Below are 26,860 nucleotides of genomic sequence, written 5' to 3' on the forward strand. Positions count from 1 at the left end.
GGTCAGCTGCTGTAGGCAGGATAAGCGATTCTGCATTTCCGCCTGCAAGGGGCCAGTGGACTGCTTCTGCGATTCTCTAAAGTAGAAGCAGATTTGTGGGTGCCAGGCACTGGATGTCCTCCGGCACCCACCTACTATCCAGTAAAGGCGGGGGGGTTGTTGAGGATGGATTCTGTGTTCCTGCAAAGCAGGGACTAGAATCTACCTCTTTCTCCTAGTAAAAGCAGCACATACAGTACACAAACACTAGCTGGGCACACAATTAACCCTTTGATCGCCCTAGATGGTTAACCCCTTCTGAGCCAGAGTCATTAGTACAGTAACAATGCATATTTTTAGCACTGAACACTGTATTAGTGTCACTGGTTTCAGCATAGTGCCAATTAGTGACCAAATGTCCACCGCAATATCGCAGTCCTGCCATATGTCGCTGATCACCACCATTACTAGTATAAAAAAAAAGAAATAATGCATACATTTCCATAAATATATCCCATAGTTTGTAGGCGCTATAAGGTTTACATAAACCAATCAATATACGCATATTGGGGTTTTTTTTTTTTTTTTTTTTTTTACCAAAAACATGTAGCAGAATACTTATTGGCCCAAATTTATGAAGTTAGATTTTTTCAATTTTTTTTTTTTATTGAATGTTTTATAGAAGTAAAAAAATATTGCTCTCACATTTTGGAAACGTCTGAAAAATTCGAACCGGCTTCTAAACCAGGATAATATAGGAAATAATATGGGCAAAAAGAAAAAGCTTCATAATGTTCATTCAAAATGATTGGAGGAACCATCTACTGCTGCTGATTCAGGTCCTTCATCTACAGTGCCTTGAAAAAGTTCAAATTCATATCCCTTGATCAACACAAAGTAGCACATAATTGTGAAGTGAGCCCCGGTTCACATTTGTGCAAGTGCCGGGTTCGCATGTAATGTCGGAGCGCACTGCTCCGACATTACATGCGATCAGCTGTGCAGTGCGAGTTTAGCCATACAGTTTGTATGGCTAAATTCGCATCGCACCCGCAGCAAACACGCACAGGAGGCATTTTTGCAGCCGCATCAGGATCGGATCGCACAGCGGTTCACACTTGTGCGATCCCATCCTGTGCGAACTGCACGATCGCACTGCGATATGCGATCAAACTGGGGGTGTCGTTAAGATTACATTGACACCCCCAGCGTATCGCATATGACAGTGTGAACTGCCGGGGGTGCGTGTGCGATGCAGGAACAGGCTGCGAATTCGCAGCCTTCCCGCATCGCATAAATGTGAACCGAGCCTGAAAGGAAAATGATAAATGGTTTTCCAAATATTTTACAAATAAATATGTGAAGTGTGGTGTGCATTTGTATTCAGCCCCCTTTACTCTGATGCCCCCAACTAAATTCTAGTGGAACCAATTGCCTTCAAAAGTCACCTAATTAGTAAATAGAGTCCACCTGTGTGTAATTTAATCTCAGTATAAATACAGCTGTTCTGTGAAGCCCTCAGAGGTTTGTTAGAGAACCTTGGTGAACAAACAGCATCATGAAGGCCAAGGAACACACCAGATAGGTCAGGGATAAAATTGTGGAGAATTTTAAAGAAAAGTTAAGTTATAAAAAAATATCCCAAGCTTTGAACATCTTACAGAGCGCTGTTCAATTCATCACCTGAAAATGGAAAGAGTATGACACAATTTCAAGCCTACCAAGACATGGCCGTCCACCTAAACTGACAGGCCGGGCAAGGAGAGCTTTAATCCGAGAAGCAGCCAAGGGGCCTATGGTAACACTGGATGGGCTGCAGAGATCCACAGCTCTGGTGGAAGAATCTGTCCACAGGACAACTATTAATTGAGCACTCCACAAATCTGGCCTTTAATGGAAGAGTGGCAAGAAGAAAGCGATTGTCGAAAGAAAGCCATAAGAAGTCCCATTTGCAGTTTGAGAGAAGCCATGTGGGGGACTCAGCAAACATGTGGAAGAAGGTGTTCTGGTCAGATGAGACCAAAATTTTACTTTTTGGCCTAAAAGCAAAAACTCTATGTGTGGCAGAAAACTAACATTGCACATCATCCTGAACACATGATCCCCACCGTTAAATATGGTGGTGGAAGCATCATGTTGTGGGGATGCTTTTCTTCAGCAGGGACATGGAAGCTGGTCAGAGTTGATGGGAAGATGAATGGAGCCAAATACAGGGCAATCTTAGAGGAAAACCTGTTGGGAGTCTGCAAAAGACTTGAGACTGGGGCAGAGGTTCACCTTCCAGCAGGACAATGACCATAAACATTTAGCCAAAGCTACAATGGTTTAGATCAAAGCATAATCCTGTGTTAGAATGGCCCAGTTAAAGTCCAGACCTAAATCAATTGAGAATCTTTGGCAAGACCTGAAATTTGCTGTTCATGGACACACTCCATTCATTCTGTAAAATAGGTCAAGCTCTGTCAAAGAAGAATGGTCACGAATTTCACTCTCTGGATGTGACATTTTCTCCGAGAACTATCATCTATGAGTGAGGAGATCAGTCTCGGTGTTTGAGCAAATGTGCAACGATACTGCTAGGGACCAAGGCACAGTCTCATTGATATATAAACAGATTAATGAGTATGGTCTTCCTCTCAATTCATTAGCTATGTTGCAGTGGGAGGCTGAAACAGGCCAGGTCTACTCTGAGGAAGACTGGCTAGACATATTGTCCAACATATCACAGTCAAGGAAGCAGAAGTCAAACTACATACCAGATGGCCCTACACCCCTGTTAGGTTACACAAAATGTACCCATCGGTGCCAGACACCTGCTTTAGAGGATGTGCGAACAGGGTACGCATCTCCGCATTTTTTGGAGCTGCAAGACCATCAAAACCCTCTAGCTACAAGCCTCCTCCACAGTGGCCCTCATTACACGATCTCTTATGCCCTCACTTATCCCATCTATTTGTTCTTTGCTGATCTACCAGAGGTTTTGCCCTCGTGCCAGAGGTTAGTACATACCTTGTTAAGTGCTATCCACTGGGCTATAGTTCTCAGTTCCCTGGTCTAAGGTTGTGCAGCGCATGGAAGCGATGCACAATACAGTTATGGAAACCATGCATATATTTCACCGCAAATGGTCAAACTGGTCCTCCTATTAGTCATTTATATCTTTAAATAACAGGCTATACTTTATAGGCTCTGATATAAGTGCCTAGGTGGGTTTGGGATTCTACAGTTGAACCACTAGAATTTAGGGCTACCGTGTTTTTTTTTTTTTTTTTTTTGTTAATACCGTATTCTTCAGATTCTAATGTTTTCATTTTCATTTTCTTCTTTAGTTTTCAAGATATCCTGTGTAAGGCACTAATTGCTTTAGTAAGATTATGGTTATACAAGTCTATAACTGTATGGATTGCCTCAATGTTGTAATATTCCCGATTTTAAACTCCTAATAAAAGCATTTGTAATAATAAAAAAAATAATATTAATAAAAAAATGTATAAAGCTTGTCTGATGGTTCAGAAAAAAAGGGGGCAGAGAGCTAAAGTTACACTTTGCAGAGTGAAAACTCTGAGAGCTGATTGGATGAAAGAGACACACCCCCCTCCCCTCCTTCACATAGCACACAGGAAAATGCTGAGATGGTCAATCAGCTGGAGGACCCTCCCCTGTCACCATTTTTCTATTGGTGTCAGGAAGCCTTGTCCGAAGTGATTCATGCTGATAGTACAAGAACAAAGCAGCAGACCGAAATAAGTACACACTATAGAGGGATACGTTTTGTCCATATTTCATGTCTGAGGTTTACAATCACTTTAAGGGGAGAGAACACCACCAACTTATTTTGAGAGAAACAACAGTAAAGCTCCATGCACACTAGGCTTAAAAAAATAAAAAAACACTTATATACTTTAGAGTGTTTCTGCACACAGTTTAGGCTAGTTTTTTCTGCCAGAAAAAACTAGCCTAAACAAATCAAAAACGCAAACCAGAATGTTTTTTTTTTTCTGCCTCTAAGGCCCTGTTCATACCCGAGCGTTTTCAGTCCATAAAACGCTCATCTGTGAAAATCCAAAACGCCCAAAACAATCAAAATCCCATTAATTTCAATGGCCCCTGTTCACATCTGAGCGTTTTGTCCCCATGGAGGTTCTTTTTGGGCTGATCAAGAGCTGTTCTGGTCCCAAATGAATGCATTAAAACACCGTTAACACACCCATTTTTTTACATAAATCAAAACGCCTGCAAAAAACGCCCCAAAAAACGCCAGAGAAACGCCCAAAAATTGCTCTAAAAACGCCTACAAAAACGCCCAAAAAAACGCCTGAAAACGATACTCTCAGGTGTGAATGCAGCCTAAGCGCTGAGCTCAAACATGCCTGTAATCGTCCTAACGCAGGGCTCGCGCCAGGTCGTATTGGGGACTAGAATTAGCGGCCTGGCGCCTGGGCTTCATTGCAGCAGGTGTTTTGGCCCCATGCAGCCTCCACCCACAGGTGCTCGGACTAAAATGCCACAGGTTTTCGGCCTGCTGGAGCGAGATGCTTCCATCGGAGAACTGGTGCCCTCTTGTGGTGGCCGGGGCTGTGACAAGAAGTCACTAGCGGCGCTGAGGGTTTCCCCTGCCTGTTCTCCCTGCCCGCCTATCTCCATCCTAAGAAGAGAAGAGGTTAAAGAGTGTTGCAGGTTTGATCTGGCACCCTGTCTTTAACAGTGAGTGGACAGGGAGTGTGGGGCAGCTGGTTGGAATGGCTTCAGCTCCATTTACACCCTCACAGCCAAAGGCCCCTTTCACATGGGCTATTCGATCAGGTCTGCCTGATCGGACCCTTCAGTCTTCTCTACAGAGGGGCAGATATCAGGGGACACATATCCGCTGACACCCGCCGCCATCCGATCTTGTCCGACAAAACCAGATAGATGGTGATCTTATTTTTCATCAGTCTGGTGGATCGAATCGGATGGAAATGGACAGGCGGTCCGCTTTCATCCAATTTCCTCATAGAGGAGAGTAGGACTGTGCATAGCAGAGCGGACAGGACCAGTCATCCACCTGCTCAGTTAGTATTACCGGAGAAACCCCTGCTGAGCAACCAGATTCCGCTTAGCTAAGGCGCCCGTGTGAAAGGGGCATAAAGGTGGCATGGGTTACTGGATTTCCTATCGCCCCCACCTTGCTGCACTGTCCTTCCCTAGTGAGCCGCTTCCCATCACACCATCAAGCCAAGTACACACAGGCCGAATGCTGGGCAACTTTGGCCTGTTGAAAAAAAAAAATGGCCGCCATTTGGCCCATGTGTATGTCATCTGGTCTGACAAAAGCTGACCGTTCGGCATGCTGGTAAAAAAAAAAAAAACTGTCCCTTAACTTTTTTAGCTGACTTCTAGATACCAAGCAAATTGGTCAAGCCCTGTCCTATGTGCATGGACACATCGGATAACATTGTACTGCTTCTACAGGTAGAACACAAAACTCCCGTAGAAGCAGCATAAGCTCACAAGGTTTTCATACCGGTTGGATTAAAATTACCCCAATCCAGAGACTGTCCAAGCTAGACACAGCAGTCATCCCTGTACAAAAGCCAACTTTAGAAACACATTTTATAACACTGATACTCTAATATTTCACATAGTTTGCCATTATATGGACATGCATGACTACAATAAAAAAAACTATTGTTCACATTTTAATAGGTGATATATTACGTGATCTCTTGAGTTTACGTGATACCTGAGTTTTTTGACTCATTTTATATATATATATATATATATATATATATATATATATATATATATATATATATATATATATATATATATATATATATATATATATATATATATACACATACATATATATATATATATATATATATATATATATATACACACACACACACACACACACACACACACACACACACACAGTTTTAGATTTTATTCATGTATTTACCAAAACATATTCAAGCTATAGTTATATAATGGCTATGGGCTGAAAGGGCACACTTTTAGCTGACTAGGTCTGATAGTTTTTTTTTTTTTTTTTGTCAGATAGAATTTTTGCTAAAAGCTAAAATCAGATGTGTGATTCAGATACATTCCCAAAGAATTTGCATCTGAACCACACCACAGTGCCCAGAAAACACACAGGACTCTTTAAAATTGGAGCGAATTCGCACTGCCACTGCACTGCATTTATGTAAACCGGCTCCATAGAAAGCCGGTTTGATTCACTTCATGCGAATCAGATGCAATTCAAAACACATCCACAATTTGCATGTATGTAAACAAAGTCTTAATAAGAGACCTTTGCCTGTCCAGGGATCCAGCACTGTACTCACTCAGGGCGGTTCTCTTTTCCCCGCCCCTAAATCTGAATTCTGGTAGAAAAAAAGGAATGCAAACAATAGCTTGCCTGTGGGATGGAAGCTCTGCAGGTACCATAAATAAGGGAACCTAAAAGATGCTGGAGCAGGACTGAGAGGCGATAAGAGGGACATTCAGTGTGGGGCCTGGCTGAACATAATTACCATGTAAAAGGCTACAACGTGATTAAAGGCCTGTACACACGTTCTGAAAATCGTACAAAAAAATACCGCTTTTGAAGCGATCGTGCGATAATGTGACAAATTAACAAACATGAAAATTTTACAATACAAATACACTACAACATATGATAACTTCAGTAACTTCTTCATATTCAAAACGGAGACTAGAATAAAAAAAAAAAACAAAAAAACACAACAACACGGACAATCATTCGTCCGATAATCTCATCATGTGAACCAGACTTTAGAGAGATTCCAGAGGCCCATGCCCCTGCTGTGACAGGTGACTGGCAGCCTTTTACATGTTATTCATATTCAGCATCATCGTCCCTTACTGAACATCAATATCACCATTCCCCCCACTAAACACCAAATGCTTTTTTCCCCCACTAACTGCATTTTTTCACCCCACTATCCCAATACAGCCACAATGTAATGAACTAAATATGGCCATGCGGCTGGATTAGGTCAATTATGTCATGAGCATTACCAACCCCAAGACCCCCTCTCCATTACGTGCAGCTATGGGACAGGAAATTACCTAGTCGCGGCTGACTGGGTGCTGAATTGCCAGCAGTGACAGTTAGCTTCCAAAGTTCAGTTGAAACCAACCCCGTGTTCATCCCTAGTCACAAACAGACATCTTTTCTTCCCACTAATCTGATGCTGGGTATGCCTTCCTTTCACTAAACCACAGATACCAGGCACTTCTTCCTCCAACCGACCCGAAGCTGGGCAATTATTCCCTAATCACAATCGCCGAGTAGGTCATCATTCCAGTGAACCAACTGCAGAAATCTTTCTTCCACTGGCCACCTTTGCCAGCTTTTTCTTCCTCTCCCACTGACTCCACATAGGGCATGTCTTCCTCCCACTGATTCCTGCTTTTTCTTCCTTTCACCGATCATGGACCTCGGGCGTTTCTTCTTCCCATGAACTACCAATGCCAGGCATTTCCTCCTTCCACTAAAAGCAGAGGTTGGGCATTTTTCCCTCCCACTTAAAAGCAATATAGGGGGCACCATGACAGCTGATTGATATACATGTCCCAACAGCTGGTTGCTATATAGTTCCTAACAGTTTTTATGTAGTTATTCTTGAAGGAAGGCTCAGACAAAAAAAAAGGTAAGAAAAGTAAAGTGTAAAGAAAGTTTCCTTTTTTAAATGATTGTCTGTCCGGAGTTTGTGAGGCTGTCACTTGTGGCATAGCTATTAGCAGGATATTGTTGGTACAAGGACTGTTGCACATGTGTGCAGTGCATAAAACGAATAGGCACAAGTCCTGTTTAATCAACTCCATTTGAACCTGTGCTACTGTTAGATGCTATATTGTCATACGCATCCTTCTCTGTGATACCCCAGGTATTTTATAGTTATGTTCACATTTTGTCACACTCTTGATTTTAACCACTTCCAGACCAGCAGCGTACTTGTAGAGCGCTGGACTTTGCATAGTTATACTGAGATGATGCCCGCAGCTGCAGGTGGTTATCATTACCGCTGTTTTAGAGCTGGCAGTCCACTCTCTTGTAAAAGCAATCCTAGCAGCTTACTAGCCACTGGACTGCTTTTACAAGCAGCGGAAGGGGACATTCCACCCCACACCCCACAGGCCCTCCATTTCCACAGCTTCCATGTGTTCTCCCGTCCCACCGGGAGACCCTAGCAACCAACGAGCACAGCCGCTGGCTGGTCAGAAAGCCAAACAAAGCTGTGATCGGCTTTGATCGGCTCTCTGCTATGGTAACCTGGAAGCGATGATCTGACATCCCTTCTAATTTACCAGGATGTCAACGCCACCATTTTCAAAAAAATCAAAAGTATTTAAAAACACAGATCTTGGTGTTTTGAACGGTTTTAAGGGCAGAGGTGGGATTTGTTATAGACCCCAAATCTCTTCATAAAGATTACTTGTCACATGCTTATATGTTTACAAGGATGTTGTGTCGCCTTTCCATGAGCAATTTTAAAAGCATGACATGTTTGGTCCTTTACTTGGAATAACACCATCTCCTAACTTCCTGTCCCATAAAAGCGAGAGGAAATCCCTATAAAGCGAGGGAATCCCTGGTAGTCACCAGAACTAGTGGCAAACTAGTTTGCGAAATTTGGGGTTTTCTTTCACTTTCACCCTCAGGGATGATACAGAACAAATAGAGAGGGTGAATCTTCCTAATAGGTGCACAGAGAGCAATTAAAAACCCAACAGAGGGTCAAATTCCTCTCCACTTATGTTTAAAGCAGTTCTTCTGCAAGTACTCTAAAAAAATATTTTTAAAAAGTCAGCAGCTACAAAATACTGTAGGTGTTGACTTTAAATAATAGGACACTTACCTGTCCAGGAATACATTGCTATCCTCACCTGAGCTAGTTCAGCTGTGCTTGGGTGCAGGCGGCAGCAGGTTTACTTTGGGCAGCCGGCTGTGACTGTTTGCGGCTTCCAACTGGGTATGCATGAGCTGTACTTTCTGAATGGTCCCGCAACTTTCTGAGACCTGTAACATGTCCCAGAAGGCTGCAGGGGAAGGGGGGGGGGTGAACTGTAAAAACTAGGTACCTGCCCACCCACCCCCCAAAAAAAAAAAGTTCCAAAAAAATGTAAAAGTAGGGGGGGGGGGGAGTGGAGGCCAACAAGCAGAACCTGCCCTTTTGGACCAATTGATTACAACTATGTTAAACCCTGTTAGATTAAACAGCTTAACAAGCATGTGCAACCAGTAAGCGACCAGGTCATACCAAATGCATGAAGAAAAATTTGACAGACTAATAAAAGTCAATGCCACATTAATAAAGTAGATTGTCATCTGGTGTAAGAAGTGATATTTGACCATGTCAGACATAAATGACTGCAAAACCTGACAGCTCAGAGAGTACTACATTTTTTTTTTAGTATATTCCATTTAAAACCTGTACAAACTTCAATCAATAATTAACTTTCTTTTGGCATAGCATTTTAACACATAATTGTCTAGAAAATACAAGGCAATGTATTTAAATTCATTCAGAAAATGGCATCTGAAAATGAAGCCATGAGATGTAAAAAAAAAAAAAAAGAGAAATTTGCTTTCCCCATTCTGATAAATGTACCGATTACTTATGTGAATAGGAAAGGTCCCCTAACCTGTAGAGTGTGGCGTGCAGTGAGACAACAATACAAGTAAACATTAGGACTGAGGGTGTTAGAGTGAGCAACGATACACAAGTAACATTCCCAGAAACCAACACATGGCTCTATGATTGCATTGTTTAGGAAAAATGTTCATGTGGACAAGAATCTTATTCAGCTATTCCTTTAAAGGGCACTGGCATTTGTGTCACATAACTCCTATTCTGCGATTTGTTCACCACCACAATGGTACATTCATATTCAGAGATCAGTAAGCAAAAATAGAGAAAAAAAAAATGGAAAACAATGACCACAATCCAGACATCCACAAACGCATGACAAAGCTATGCAAACGACAATACTTCACTAATATTTTTAAATACACTGTACAAATTTTTCTGATAGCATGCAAATTAAAATGAGGTTTTTCAGGCAAAACTCTGTCTTCATTTGACATGTCCTACTGAAAACCACTAAAAATATTAAAAGTAAAAAAAAAAATAAAAAAAAATGACGAAGCACAGCCTGCCTTCGCAGCAATAAGCCACATTTCTAGGAAGAAGCACAAGTAGACTTCGTTGCGATAACAAGACGCTACGCAATACTAACATTTTGTTTACATGTATTTTGATTTCAAGCCTGCCTAGTATTACAAACATCATTAGACAGTTTCTTCTTCAAATGGATAAAGCAAAGAAGGTGTATACATTCCAACTGCATGCAACAGGAATGAAAACAGACATCTTCTGGCTATAGCCAGCTGTACCATGCTGCTGCAAAAGCCCCTTCAATAAATGCAGAAATAACATACAATTAGACAAGACACTGACCTTTAAGGGACCAAGCATCAGCAATGAATGCTTTTTGTCAGCTACCCTCCAGGTGACTGCTGCTTCGTCAGTAAATAGGTTATCATACCTCTATGAACGCCTCCTCTCCACCTATCTGGATTTCTTTATGCTACCAGGGAAGCAAAGGGGAGGAGGTGATGAATTTATTCGGGAGCCCTCATGGATGATTAAAAAACACTTCCATACACATACTCTCTGGGGTCCTTGCATGTGTTTATTCCCATCCCTGTCAAATGTCCCTTCCAGTCTATTGTACTAATTCTTCATTTTCCACACTATGGGAATATTGTGATTGAACACAAAAGAGGATGTACCAGGAGACAGTGTTATGGAGGAGAAAGGGGCGTATCAAAGTGGGGGAGGTGGCTGAGGAGGCTTTGTTTACGATAGATAGAGGAGGGCTTATTTATTTTCATGGAGTTCAGGCTCAGCTGTAACCTGCTGTCTCCAGAGAGGTATAGGAAGGAGGAGAAAGTCCTAGACAGACAAACAGCACAAAGCCATGCTACACAAGGATGTCAAGGAAATCAAAATGATAGATCGCTGGATTCAGCTTCAAAACCTTGATCTGGCTAAAAGCAAAATATTTCTACCATTAGCAAATCATTGCTGCTAACTTCCACACATGCCCTTCTGAGACGAGTTCACCCAACATGCACAGAGTACATCTGCATGTTGAGTAAAAACGGGACCTACAAAAGGTCTGATTAGAGTTGATGGAGTGAACAAAAGCCCATACATATGGTGCCCTTATACAGCAGATGGAAGGCTGTAGTGTTTCTACAAAGAAAAAATAAATAAATAGTTAAGCAGTGATCCCTAACCAATGGATATCTTTGTTGTTGCTTGGAGACTAACAGTTAAGAGGCTTATTCCATAAGGCACTGCAAAGTGCAAAGATACAAATAAAAATAAATATAAATCAGAGCACACAAACAAATTTTAGTTTAGTGTAGTTTGTTTTTTTATTTTGTATTGGTTGTTGTGGGTTACTTCATATCCCCAATGCACTTTACATCTCTTTAGTCATTCACTAAGGAACATTTTGAGTCGCACTAAGCATGCTCTGCTACAGTAAATATGAGACAATTTACCTATGATCTTAAAAAAAAAAAAAAAGAAGGGGGAAAATAATACATATTTCAGGAGAACTAAATTTTCACTCAAAGAGAGCTCTCTGAAGGTTGGTACATACCAAAGAAAAATCGGGCAATGACCGTCCAATTTTTCTCAAAGTATTACAGCAAGTCAGAACAGAGGAGGGAAATAATGTACAAAAATTATCGCACGACAAAGGCTTTTTTTTTTGTTGTTGTTTATCGTTTCAGGTCATGCGCAGTCTTTCATTTCTGATTTTTAGTCTGTTCACGTATGAGAAAAGTTTTGGAGCTTGTTCCTTTGGAAATTTTGGTTTGGAAAGTCTGAATGTTGAAAGTTATGTACACACTATACGGCTCTGGTCTTCAGTTATCATAATGCCGGTATGTGCAATATAGCAGACAGAACAAAAAAGCATGCGCATAATAAAAGGCTGTATGGTTTCCTGCAACACTTTACCTTGTTTTCATACTCCCTTGTAAACATGTACAATAATAAAAAAATAATAATAAATAAATAAAAATAATAATAAATAAATAGCTTACATTCTGGTAAAAAAAAAAAAAAAAAAAAAAAAACACAACACACAAGATAGAATATTACTGAGATTTTAAAATCCAAGGCTTACCTTGATTCTCTAACCAACACTGCACAAAACTTGTAGCTAGAATTTGGTTGCTCTGAGCAACATTTTATTTTTTGTTCACGCTTGTTTCTAAAAAATAAGCCCCAAGGGCTTAAAGAATGCAATAGATGAAACACAAACTCTACTGAGAAGCATAAGAATATTTTAGCGTGCCCTAACAACTTTTAAAGTTTAAAACACAATTTCTACTGACAGCAGATATGTGGAATGTTTGAAATGAGGAAAAAAGTACATGCAAGGTATGTACATATGAGAATAAAGCAGGGATATGCTGCTATAAACACATCACCATCTGAGAGGGAAATAAAAATAAAAAAAATAAAAAACATTTCAAATAGATGTATTTAAGGAGCTTATTAAACCCCCTGTATAGGGTTAAAATACACTGGTAAATTTTAATGTCTTTTCACGAGAGATGGGCAAATGGTTCGGGCTGAGCAAACGTTCGGCCTGAACATCGCCTGTTTGTGGAACACCCAAATTTTAGGGTCACTCGGCTGGATGTTCTTCCGCCAAGGGCCCCACAATGCACTGAACAGTGCATTCTAAGCCCTGATTGGGCAAAGCTTTGCCCAATAAGGGCACAGTGAATAGCTGGTAATTAGGGGCGGGCCAGGAAGCCAGCTGCGGCCTCTTTAACAACAGAGGACTCATCAGCTGTCAATGGGCTTCCCGCTGACAGTTGAATGAAAAACTAAATAAAAACAAAACCACAAAAAAAATAAGACACCTGCTAGACCCCAAAAAAAAAAAAAAAAAATCCGCGATGAAGGCTAAATGCCAAATGCCTGCTCTGCCATTTGACAATTCTTAAATAGGTAAGGGGCAGGGCCACCTGGTGACACCGCCACCTTGTGATGTCACCAACCTAGCATGCATCGGTCGGTAGCATCACAAGGGGCGGTGTCACCAGGTGATGTCACCTGGTGGCCCCGTCCCTTACCTATTTAGGTACTGTCTAACGCTGGAGCAAGTAGTCAGCGGTTAGCCTTCGTCGTGTGCAGAGCATTTTTTTTTTCGGGTCCTGCGGTGGTGTCATGATTGAAGATGGATCCACATAGAGGGACATTTTTTTTTATTAAATAAAGAAACACTGCCTCTTTTTTATTTTTGACATTTTTTTTGGTGAATGGGTAGGGGTACCAGGCATACTCATTCACATGGGGGGGGGCATCTGGTTGCCCCCTTGTTAAAGAGGGCTTCCAGATTCTGATACGCCAACTGCCCGCAGACCCCCACAGCCACAGCCTAGGGTTGTTGGAAAGAGGCTCTTGTCCCCAAAACATGAGGACAAGGTGCGGGGCAGAGCATCCCAATGTTGAGGGCATGTGGCCTGGTATGGTTCAGGAGGGAGGAGGAGGCACTCGCTTGCCCCTCCCCCTTTCCTGACTTGCCAGGCTGCGCACTCGGTTAAAAGGTCTGGAGCCATTTGTCCTACCTTTTTAGCAATCTACTACCCCTATCGATCCTAAACAATATCCTTATTCTCCAAAAATTATCCATACACATTCACTACCCAAAAGTACTATATATGTGAGCCCTCATATTTGATAAAACAACCCATTTGGTTTAAAATAGAAACAAAAAAGGCAAAACATTTGTGTATCCAATAGATACAACAAAAAATTATAAATACATTTTTTTCTTTTTCTGTGCAAACACATGATCTCAGCTGCAGAAGGGGCTTAGAAATCTGGGAGGTGGAGATTGGGACTGAAACTAATCGATTAATCAACAACTAATGGATTATGAAAATATTTGTCAACTATTTTCATAATCGTTTAGTTGGTTAGTCAATTAGTTGACCTGCATACAAAATGCATTATTTACATCAGGAAATACAGTGCATCACACATACAGCTCAGTACACCCTCCATACATGTAAATATACACAGTGCAGCACACATTCAGCTTAGTACACCCTCCATACATGTCAGTAAGCTTGTGAATATGTGAGGAGCAATATCTCATGGGACATGTAGTCCTGGCAAGGAAAAGGAAGTGATTTTATAGGCAGATTTTCTTTTTTTACCTTGCTGTATAGGGGAACTCTATATTATACTTTCCAGCTTGTTATAGGGGCTCTTATAAAACAAGAAAAAGCAAGAAGAGTAGACAGGGCGCCCCAGAAGAGGAAGTACTGATACTTTTTCTCAAGTACTCCCAGATATTAATTACTGATATCTATTTTTAATGTCGTGACAGTTTATTTTTTTTTTTTTTTTTTTTAGACAAATGAAAAATTATTACCGTTTCTTTATAATTAGGAAGAACAGATCTTCTGTAGCTTTGAAATTGCACTATTTTAGTGTGATTTCAAAGCTGCAGATTAGTGCGATTTGGACCTCTGATTTCTTTGCGGCTTGCAACTTAATTTACGAGAACTCAATGCAAGTGAATGGAATCGCAAAAAAGGTATCCGTTTTAGTATCAGAGCATTTGTAAGGGTGCAATTGCTTAGTATGGGCACCAATAACGGTATCTGTACAACACTAGTATATTATATATATTAGGGCTGTTGAATTTAATCGTAGCATCGATGCATCGCGATTCGACCACCCGCAATTCTGCATCAATGCTGCGACCGGCTTTAATCGATGTCCTAATGACGTCATGAAGTGCCGCCCCCTCCCTCTCCGCACAGAGATGGCTCTTTAAATTTCATAGCCGCGCCCTCTTTTCCCGCCTCCCGCTGACGTCATCCCCAGCCGCCCGGCAAGAGGAGACACGAGGAGCGAGTGTCACTCCCTGACTGTTGAAGAGAAGGAGATGGACTACGGTGTGTGTGCAGTGTGCACTGTTCTTGTTTACCCTTTACACATGCCCGATCCCTCCAGTAAGCCAACACTGCACTCCTTATTCACATGCAGTAAGACACTTCCCGATCAGCAACTGCACAGATTGGGAAATGTCTCACTTCCTGTGATTACCGGAGTGCAGTGTCGGCTTACTGGCGGGATCGGGCACGTGAGGACTCATCTCTACTCTCGGACACTCAGTCTGCTGCGGGAGACTTGAGTGTCAGAGCGAACATTCCCCGCTCCCACATGCGCGCTAGTCCTCCTCCTCCTCAAGCGAGTGTCTGTCCTGAGACTCCTGACCGTCCTCCATCAAGTGTCCATGTGTCCACCATCCTCCTCACAAAGGCCTCTGTGGGCAGAGGGAGGCCCCGAGTGAGCGTCCCGGACCCCAACTCCTCCTTGGCTTAGGTGTCTGCAATCTGCAGTGACTGTCATCATCACTGATCAGGTACAAACCTAAGTCTTCAAATGCTATTACAAATTTACAAATGTTGTTGACATGACACTGCCAGGGGGAGCAGCAGAGCCAGGTGAGGGGGCAGACAGGGGGAGCACACTGAGGGAGAGGGGGGGCTGGACTATCCGTTATGGTCACAGCACCGGAGATTCTCCAACCCGGATATCCCTGAGGAGACCCCCATCCAATGCCATGTATATAATATATATCACATCCCTGATATCCCTGAGGAGACCTCCATACACCAGTGTATGGGGGTCTCCTCAGGGATGCGATATATACATGGCAGTGTATGGGGGTCTCCTCAGGGGTGTGATATATACATGGCAGTGTATGGGGGTCTCCTCGGGGATATCCAGGATGTGATATATACATGGCAGTGTATGGGGGTCTCCTCAGGGATGTGAAATATACATGGCGGTGTATGGGGGTCTCCTCAGGGATATCCAGGATGTGATATATACATGGCGGTGTATTGGGGTCTCCTCAGGAATGTGATATATACATGGTGGTGTAACACCACCATGTACTGTATATATCACATCCCTGAGGAGACCCCCATACACCGCCATGTATATATCACATCCTGGATATCCCTGAGGAGACCCCCATACACCGCCATGTATATATCACAACCCTAAGGAGATCCCCTATATGTTTGCAGTGCACTATGGGCTGGGCATGGGCATTGGGCAGTAATCGTGATGCATCGTGATGCATCGCGGAATCAAATCGTATCGAATCGCTGCCCTAATAATCGTAATCGAATTGAATCGTGAGGTAAGTGAAGATGCGCAGCCCTAATATATATATATATATATATATATATATATATATATATATATATATATTTATCCTCTGTCTGTTATTAGAGTACATTAGATATTTTGTTCCTTCACCATATAGCTACAAATTCTGGATGGACCCTCTGCACATTGCTACACCCTTTACAGCAAACTATGCAATGAAAAAAAACAGGAATATTTAGTTCACATATAGTCCATCCAGAATTTGTAGTGTTAATATGTGGTCTCACCCCTTTAGCACCTGATAGTTTAACTACATGTACAAGCTATTGGGATCTGAGTGCAGGTACATTTTTTCTCTGTTTTTAACGCAGGTCAGTGACCAGACCTGAACATAGTAGCTCTCCCCATGCTTGTGTCTTTATGCCCCAGGTTGCCATGGTGTCCACCGTAGCATTTGCAAAGCAGTGTAGGACTGGCCATAAGAGGGATTACTTTGGCGCAGTTGGTCAGCCTTAACATGTATTACAAGATGTTTGAACTAAAAATCCCTGTTTCTCTTTCCTTCACTGACAGACACAGCTTCAACTCTTCAGACCAAGTGCGCTTTATGCGGTCTCTCTTTAGGAGTAGGACTAGGTGGAGACCTTTTTGGTTATGCCCCTGGGGCAGTCCCAGAGGGTATACCATCACTTCCTGCTGTAGGACTCCAGTTTTTTTCTTCCTAGTCAGGAGTAAGAACCTGGCTCTCTGCTGGGATCTGCGATCCTGGCATTTTTTTCCCTATTTAAATGGATTTTTTTTACTTTTTCTTTATTATTTTTGTTCTTGTGTGAACTACAATCAACAGCCGCGCTGGGAGACACACTGGATATCCTATATCCTTATGGTCTTTCCAGTCTGGCCTGCGAGCGCAACCCAACTATTAGCTCCGCGCTAGGTTGGCCGCGACATAGCCCCACTGGACGGGGGCTTTCCGGCGAGTGAAACCCCTCCCGAGGTCGCATAGCCCTGCACAACAGTCATGACCAGAGTCGCAGCGTACCTCAGGTGGCAGCACCCCTATTCCAAGATGGTGCAGTGGACTGCTGGGAGTGGCTCCCGCCTGGTGACCCGTGGTATGGTGAGAAGTGTCCCCCCTCCTTTCCTGCAGAATTGCTGGGGTGGTCGTGGGGCTCCCCATGGGGATGGTAGGCCCCTCCTGTGACCTTCCTCCCACTTTGCGGGATTCCTCCGAGTAGGCCCCCTCATCAGTCCCCTGCTCCCGCCTCCCTGGCCTCTTTTGGGGGGCATGGGTGAATTTGGGTAGGGGCGCTGCATGGTGCTGGGCCAGAGGAGCGGTGGGGTGAAGCCGCTGTCAACCCCCTGTAAGGGTTGTCCGTAGCTGGGTGCTGCGGGGGAGGGGGGTGGTCTCTAGTGAGTCCCCTCCTGAGGTCTGTGAAATTTCCCTGGGGTCCAGGGTCCCATGCAGCGCTGCCATTATGCCGTGGATTCTGTATTCCCGGCTTCAGCAGCCATGTTTGTGTAGTCCAGCGGCCATGTTATTGGTTTCCCAAGAGTTTCAATGGCGGCCATTTTCCTGTATTCTGATTCAGTGCTGAGGCTGCCGGGGCTTTGCAGGGATGAGAAACAGAGATGGATTCCTCTATACAGAGCCCTGTGTTGATCGTTAACACAGAGCTCTGGGCTGTGATTGCACACAGCCAATCAGCAGGTTCCGGCCATGAATCCGTGATTTGCTGACAGACTCCCCCTGTGTACAATCACAGCATGTGTTGGTGGGAGGGCGCGCACACTCTAAACCTGGAAGCACACCCTAAACGTGTCCATGGTACATTGCAGGTGGGCAGTCCACAAGAGGAGGCGTGTCAACGTTAACGTTAACGGACAATTGCGCAGTCGTGCGACGCTGTACCCAAGTAAAAAAAAAAAGGAGCGACAATTCTGAAAAAAAAAAAATGTATATATATATATATATATATATATATATATATATATATATTTAACTTTCTGCTATATAACATTCTCAAAAAAAAAAAAAATCAAAAATTTTTAACATTTTAGGCCAATTTTTTTTCTGCTACATATTTTTGGTAAAAGAAAGAAAAAAAATATATAAAAATAAAATAGCAATAAGAGTATTTTGATTGGTTTGCGCAAAAGTTGTTGAGTCTACTAACTATGTTTAAAGGTTTTTGGTACCTCAGGCCAAGGTTTGGGACTTTATGGGCTAGTTGAAAGATCATATGACGATAAAGTAAAAAGTATCACAATTTATTCAAAAGAAACAAAGAATCATAAATGAGCATAAATAATTGAGTGCCTATGGGTTATAGACCCATGTGTATGGTGATATAGGTAGAAAGAAGTGATAATGTGATTGGTGACTTGGATATAAATCTCTGTCTGTTCTGGCTCATGTAAGAGACTTCGGAACGTGTTGAGAGAGATTATATCTTGGGTTTTTCCAACGCGTTTCGGCATTTGATAATACGCTGCCTTTATCAAGGAAAAGAGTTGGCCACCATATCTGCAAGATATATAGTCGATACATATCAATTTCACTGGCTAGTGTATACATACTTCATTAGTGTCATGAGGAAGTCAAAATATACACATACTTGTGACATTAAGCGTTTAAATCCCGGACTCTTGCATCTGCTTTCCCAAATTGACTCACACAGGATTTTGAGGAAATCGCTGTGTCACGGAACCATGAACCAGACGTACAACAACAGATAAATGAAAATAAGAAGGCTTTATTGAAAATGAAGCTGTAAAGCAAAAGTCCAAACAGATGGCGAAACCGAGACAGAGTCCCTGCGAAGCCAGAGGTCAGGAACCAGGAGGGTAGTCAGACGAAGCCGGGATCAGGAACCAGCAGGGTAGTCAGACGAAGCCAGGATCAGGAACCAGCAGGGTAGTCAGACGAAGCCAGGATCAGGAACCAGCAGGGTAGTCAGACGAAGCCAGGATCAGGAACCAGCAGGGTAGTCAGACGAAGCCAGGATCAGGGACCAGAAGCAGCAGCAGTCTTAGAAGCATGTGAACACAGGAGGACCAAGCAAGGAACTGAAGCCACAGACCTCCTATATATATGAGCTAGGCATCCAGCTCCTCCCAGTGGGAAGGAGAAGCCGCAGGGTGGGAGGCTACAAGAAACCCAGAAACCAAGATGGCCGCCAGCACATGTCAAACGAAGGAGAACAGCAAGAAGGTAAGACCATGACAGTACCTCCCCCTCAAGGGCCCCTCCTCCGCGGAGTAAAGAACGGTTTCTGAGGGAAGCGTGCGTGGAAGGCTCGGAGCAAGGCAGGAGCATGGACATCTGCGGAGGGAACCCAGGAACGCTCCTCTGGACCATAACCACGCCAATGAACCAAAAACTGCACCCGACCGCGGACCAGGCGTGAGTCCAGGATATTGCTCACCTCATACTCCTCACGATTGCCCACTTGGACCGGACGAGGCCGAGGAACCGAGGAAGTGAAACGATTACACACCAGTGGCTTCAACAGGGAGACATGAAACACGTTGGAGATCCGCATGCCAGGAGGAAGCGCAAGGGCATAGGCTACCGGGTTTACCCTGCGAAGCACTCGGAAGGGACCAACAAAGCGAGGCGCCAGCTTGGGAGTGGGCACTCGAAGGTTGAGGTTGCGGGTGGACAACCATACACGGTCTCCGGCCTGGTAGGAAGGAGCAGGCGCTCGTCTGCGATCAGCCTGGAGTCTCTGGCGCTGCGCAGAGACCTCAAGGGACTTCTGGATCTGTACCCAAGAAGCACGTAGGACGGAAAGGTGATCCTCCACAGCCGGAATATCCTGGGGAGAGAATACCTCCGGTAACACGGCAGGTTGGAACCCATAATTGGCCATGAAGGGAGACGTCCCAGAGGAAGAGTTCACCGCCGTGTTCCTGGCAAACTCAGCCCAAGGCAGGAGGTCAACCCAATTGTCTTGGTGATCGGAGACATAGCAACGAAGGAATTGCTCCAAGGCCTGATTGGATCGTTCTGCGGCCCCATTGGACTGAGGGTGGTAGGCCGAGGAGAAGGAGAGATGAATCCCCAACTGGGAGCAAAAGGCGCGCCAGAACCTGGACACAAACTGACTCCCCCGATCCGACACAATCTCCTTGGGCAAACCGTGCAACCGGAAGACCTCCCTGGCAAAAATCGTGGCCAACTCCTGTGCAGAGGGTAACTTCTTGAGAGGAACACAGTGGCACATTTTGGAAAATCGATCCACAATCATGAGAATGACCGTATGGCCTCGGGATGCAGGGAGGTCCACAATGAAATCCATCCCCAGGTGTGACCATGGGCGCTCCCCGGTGGCTATGGGTTGCAGAAGGCCCAACGGAAGGTGCCGAGGGGACTTACTCTGGGCACAAACGGAGCATGCCGCTACATATGCGGCGATGTCGGAACGTAGGGAAGGCCACCAGAACAGACGTGAAACAGCCCAGGACAGCTGATTCTTTCCAGGATGCCCCGCGGTCTTGGAGTTATGGTAGGTTCGCAACAACCGAGTGCGCAACTCCTCAGGCACAAAACATCTGCCGTTGGGTCTCCCAGAGGGAGCACCAGATTGAGCCGCCAAAATCTGCTCACCCAGGGGAGAGGTCAGGCTGGTGCGAATGGCGGCCAGGATCTGATTCGGAGGTATGACCGAAGTCGGAATCGACTCCTCCCTGGACAGGTCGGAGTACTGCCGTGATAAGGCATCCGCCCTGATGTTCTTGGAACCGGGTAGGTAGGAGACCACGTAATTAAAACGTGACAAGAACAGAGCCCATCTGGCCTGACGTGGTGTCAATCTCTTGGCCTCAGAAAGGTAGGTCAGATTCTTGTGGTCCGTCAGGATGAGGACCGGAACCACCGAACCCTCGAGCAAGTGCCTCCATTCTTTAAGGGCCTGCACGATGGCCAATAACTCCCTGTCACCAATCTGATAGTTGCACTCCGCAGAAGACAGTTTCCGGGAGTAAAACCCACAAGGAAGCAGAGGACCCTCTGGTGTTCTACGCTGAGACAGAAGGGCGCCTACTCCCGTCTCAGATGCGTCCACCTCGAGGACAAAGGGCAACCCAGGGTTGGGATGCGACAGAAATCGGAGCCGACACAAAGGCGGACTTTAGAGCCTCAAAAGCTCGGATGGCCTCGAGCGGCCAGACCTGGGAATTACTCCCCTTCCTGGTCAGATCCGTGAGAGGCTTGGCTAGCATGGAAAAGTCCCTGATGAACTTCCGATAATAATTGGCGAAGCCCAAAAAGCGCTGCAGGGAGCGAAGACCACTGGGCTGGGGCCACTGTAAGACAGCCGAAACCTTCTCAGGATCCAGGGAGAACCCCTCAGCGGAAATGATGTAACCTAAGAAGGTTACCTGGGATCGGTGAAATTCGCATTTCTCAAGCTTACCGAACAGCTTGTTCTCTCGTAACTGTTGCAACACTCGTCTGACATCCAGAATGTGGGTCTCCATGGATTCAGAATATACCAAGATGTCATCCAAATAGACCACCACACACTGCTGCAACAGGTCACGGAAAACATCGTTAATGAATTCCTGAAAGACTGCGGGCGCATTGCACAACCCAAAGGGCATAACCAAGGATTCATAATGACCGGTCCTGGTGTTAAACGCGGTCTTCCACTCATCGCCCGCCTTGATCCTTACGAGGTTATATGCCGCCCTCAGGTCGAGTTTGGTAAAGACCGTGGCCCCTTTAAGGCGATCGAACAGCTCGGAAATCAAGGGTATCGGGTAAGCGTTCTTGATCGTGATGCGATTGAGACCCCTGTAATCGATGCAAGGCCTCAACTCACCGCCCTTCTTTTTCACAAAGAAAAATCCAGCCCCTGCCGGGGACGAGGATTTGCGAATGTGTCCGCGTGAAAGCGCCTCCTTCACGTACTCCTCCATGGCCTCATTCTCCGCTACCGACAGTGGATAGACCTTGCCACGAGGAGGAACGGCACCAGGTTGTAACTCGATGGCACAATCGTATGGGCGGTGCGGAGGTAGGGCAACCGCGCGCACCTTATCGAATACATCCCGGTACTCCTCGTATTCAGGAGGCAACAGAGAGTCCGAGGAAGTACACAGCAACTTGACAGGCCCATGGATGCAACTAGCCCCACACTGCGGTGACCACGAGAGGATCTCGGCCGATCTCCAATCGAAAGTCGGATTATGCTTCTGGAGCCAGGGGTACCCCAAGACCACCGAGTAGTGTGGAGACGAAATAACCTGGAAGCAGACCGACTCTCTGTGAACGGCACCAATGGCTATCCCCACTGGAAGGGTCTCATGAGTCACGTGTGGCGGCAGAAGGGGTCTGCCGTCTATCGCCTCAAGAGCCAGTGGAGAACCTCGGGCCTGCAGAGGAATGGAATTGGCGGCAGCGAACACACTATCAATGAACAAACCACCAGCACCAGAGTCCACCAACGCCTGGGTCGTCACTGAGCCCCCGACCCAGGAGAGGACAACAGTGATCAGTGGTTTGTCAACACGGGAAACCGGGGATGAGGAGACTCCACCCAAGATCTGCCCCCGACAGGATCTCAGGTGCGAGCGTTTCCCGGACGGTTCGGACATGCCAACCGAAAATGCCCACCGAGACCACAGTACATGCATCGACCCTCGCGTCTTCGGAGTACCCTCTCCCCCTCGGACAGGCGAGCAAAGCCCAGCTGCATGTGTTCACCCCCAGCCAAGTCATCCCCAGGAGGCGTGGGAGGAGAGGGAGGCACGGGTGGGACAGCAAAGGTAGGCGCCAATCTGTTAGGAGGCCTCCGCAGACTCTCCTTAAAGGAAGGTCTCTCCCTGAGTCTGGTGTCAATCAAAATCAAGAAAGAAATAAGAGACTCGAGCTCCACTGGTAGGTCCTTAGCTGCAACCTCATCCTTCAAGGCATCCGAGAGACCATGAGAAAAAGCAGCGACCAGAGCCTCATTATTCCAGCCCACCTCTGCTGCCAGGGTACGAAACTCAATGGCGTATTCAGCTACGGATCGTGAACCCTGTCTGATGGACATAAGGAGCTTCGCAGCAGAGGCAGCACGAGCCGGCACATCGAATACCCTCCGAAGAGAAGCAACAAAACCGGAAAACTCGGCAACCACCGGATTGTTGTTCTCCCATAAAGGGCTGGCCCAGGCCAAGGCCTTGTCCGAGAGCAGCGAAATTAAGAAGCCCACCTTTGATCTCTCAGTAGGAAAGGCATGTGGCAGCAACTCGAAATAAATGCCCACCTGGTTAAGGAAACCTCGGCACTGAGTTGGCTCTCCCCCAAAGCGCTGTGGAAGGGGGGCAGAACCGGTCATACCCCGAAACACCGCAGGCGCAACAACAGGTGTCGGGGTAGACTCTGGCGCAACAACCGGAGCGGCAGTAGGAGCGGGCCCAGGAGCGACAACCGACCCATCGGCAACGGGAGCGAAATGAGCCGTGCGTTCAAGCAGGGTTTGCAACGCCACGGCGAACCGACCCAACAGGTGATCCTGCTGATCAAGTCTGGCAACCAGCGTGGGTAGCGAGGATGGCCCTGTACCGTCAGAATTCATGGCTTGGTCCTAATGTCACGGAACCATGAACCAGACGTACAACAACAGATAAATGAAAATAAGAAGGCTTTATTGAAAATCAAGCTGTAAAGCAAAAGTCCAAACAGATGGCGAAACCGAGGCAGAGTCCCTGCGAAGCCAGAGGTCAGGAACCAGGAGGGTAGTCAGACGAAGCCGGGATCAGGAACCAGCAGGGTAGTCAGACGAAGCCAGGATCAGGAACCAGCAGGGTAGTCAGACGAAGCCAGGATCAGGAACCAGCAGGGTAGTCAGACGAAGCCAGGATCAGGAACCAGCAGGGTAGTCAGACGAAGCCAGGATCAGGAACCAGCAGGGTAGTCAGACGAAGCCAGGATCAGGGACAAGAAGCAGCAGCAGTCTTAGAAGCATGTGAACACAGGAGGACCAAGCAAGGAACTGAAGCCACAGACCTCCTATATATATATGAGCTAGGCATCCAGCTCCTCCCAGTGGGAAGGAGAAGCCGCAGGGTGGGAGGCTACAAGAAACCCAGAAACCAAGATGGCCGCCAGCACATGTCAAATGAAGGAGAACAGCAAGAAGGTAAGACCATGACACGCTGTCTCTGTAATATGGGAAAGGTTGCATGAATAATGAAGGATAATGATGGTGAGAAGGAAATTTAAATGGTCACTGACTTACAGAGGAATGTAGGTACTCTGACTTGCGTGAAAGAGGATCTCTTCTCGTGTCCTAAAATGTTGGGATAGGGTGGTGTTCAAATTTCTTAATAACATTTCAAGGAATTTTATTTTATTGAAGTTTTGCTGAAACTGTATGAACTTACAGATTTGATGTATTGCAAATTTTCACCAGTAGAGCGAGCCCCGGTCTTTCTTTTTGTGTTTCAGGTGGTTTTACCTGGTAAAACGGTGTTACAAGTGAGCCTAAAGTAAAGGCATTTGACACTTGAAGGAAAGTCATCCGACAATGCAAAAATGTAGTCATTGTCGGATGTTAACTTACTGTTCAGTAATAGGAGATAGAGGCTGGATATCCGGGAGAAGCGGGTCCTGGGCGTCCGTCACGTTCCCTCTGCATGAGGGAAGTGGCGCCCTATTGAAAATCCCAGGCTTTATATACCTGCTCGCGCATGCGCATTGGTGCATCGGAGCGTCACAGCAGAGACCCGGCTTCCGGGTGTGCGTGTTGGCGTGGTGCGCTTCAGACTGAGCTGCGCGCGCACCTCGCTGATGACGATGGAGGTAAACAAGGATGCTCCGAAGCCGCCGACACAGAGTTGGACAGGGATGATGTTCCCTGTGCAGGGACACATCTCTGTCAGTCCCCAGAGAGGTTGCCTCTGGGGTCACCTGTGCCGGGTGTGTTTGGGGGCGCAGATGCAATGAAGTTGGGGATAACACGGCACGCTGTATGTCATAGTATGATTTCAATGGCAATAAAAAACTTGAAAGAGAGAAATATATACATATTTACAAGCAATGTCTGTAACAATTTTAAAGAGTACATGACAGCAATAATATTACAAAGAGAAAAGAGGGAAGTATCACAGGGGGAGGCTTTTCTGGCATGGGTGGGATAATCCCCTTGGTGATATAAACATGCCAGATCTGATATTTGCTATGGGTGTGATATGAGGTATATGGGGGGTGAATCTTCCAGATTTGAAAAAGTGGAATTTTTTCAGTCTGTTTTGCCTGAGACAAAACCTTCCAGGAAGGGGCGGTAGCTTTCGCTTTCATTGAGTCCTGGTGGTCTAGTGGCATTGAGTTTTTTGATCCAGCGCATTTCGATTTGTAGGAGGGACTTATTCCAGTCCCCTCCTCGAGATGGAATATGCATGCGATCCAGAACTGAGAAACTTACTTTAGGCATGTGGTACTTATGGAAGTGGGCCATATGGCGGCCCAATGGAAGGTAAAAATTGCAGATGGTCATGCTGTGTATATGCTTGTTGACTCTAAGTCCGAACTCCTGGCGGGTCTTTCCAATATAAAATGCGCCGCATTCGCAGTTCATTATATAAACTACCCCCTTGGTTTTACAGTCTGCGTAGTGCTTGAGGGTGAAGAGTTCACCATTGGGTAAAATGAGGGAGGTAGATTTAGGTATAACTGCACATTGGGCGCAGGACCCACAGGGAAAGGTACCTCTAGTTTTGCAAGGATCCTTTCTAGATTTCATTTCGCTGCGTACAAGTGTTTGATGTACAGAGCGAGTTTTTTTGTAAGTGATGAGGGGGTTATCCGGTACTAGATCTTTCAATGAGGGATCTTCGGTAAGAATTGACCAGTGCTTTTTTAGTATGTTCCGAATTTTGTGGTGTTCGTTGGAGAATTTTAGTATAATCCTAGTGGGGGATGGATCTGTTTTGGTCTCTTTCCTTTTAAAGAGGATTTCATGTCTGTTTTGTTTGTTTACTCTATTAAATGCTTTTTTAAGGCATGTTCGGGAGTATCCCCTTGCTAGAAGTCTGAGAGTTAGAGCATCCGCTTCTTCCTGGAAGTCAGTTGGGCTGGTACAGTTTCTTTTGAGTCTTTAAAATTGACTATAGGGTATAGACTTTTTGAGGGGTTCTGGATGAAAGCTTGTGGCGTGGAGAACAGTGTTGCCAGCTGTCTCCTTTCTGAACAGGGTGGTCATGAGATTGCCTGTTTGGTTTTGGTAGATATAAGTATCTAGGAAGGGTATCTTATTTTGACTGTATGTCATGGTAAAGTACATATTGTACCGATTTTGATTCATTTTGTTTAGACATTCCAGTAGTAAATTCTCGGGTCCGTTCCAGATAAGCAGTACATCATCGATGTATCTTTGCCATAACATGATGTTGTTTGTATATATGTTGTTTTCTTCAGATGATAAGAAGTCTTTTTCCCATTCGCCCAGATAGATATTTGCGTATGTGGGTGCGCAACTTGTGCCCATCGCCACGCCGCATGTTTGTACATAATATGTGCCGCAGAAATGGAAGATGTTGTGATTCAATATGAATTTCAACATGGTTACAATAAATGTATTAAAGTTGGTGTCATAATTACTTTGTTCATTGAGAGTTTTCTTTACTGTTAGGAGTCCTTT

General features: G+C 45.1%; 1 protein-coding gene across 2 annotated transcripts in view; it reads right to left on the bottom strand.

The window, feature by feature from the left end:
* Window positions 1-26,860, bottom strand: part of EPB41 (erythrocyte membrane protein band 4.1) — a 367,791-nt gene that overhangs the window by 310,289 nt on the left and 30,642 nt on the right. Inside the window, exon 1 of one of the 2 annotated variants that reach the window (XM_082247679.1) lies at window positions 10,455-10,767. The exons of the other annotated variant lie outside the window; for it this stretch is intronic. The gene's annotated coding sequence lies outside the window, so the exon portion shown is untranslated. Of the gene's footprint in view, window positions 1-10,454; window positions 10,768-26,860 lie in introns of those variants that run through there. 2 annotated transcript variants of the gene reach the window in all.

This window comes from Pelophylax lessonae (assembly GCF_965119305.1).
Source record: "Pelophylax lessonae genome assembly, chromosome: 2".
Lineage (NCBI taxonomy): Eukaryota > Metazoa > Chordata > Amphibia > Anura > Ranidae > Pelophylax > Pelophylax lessonae.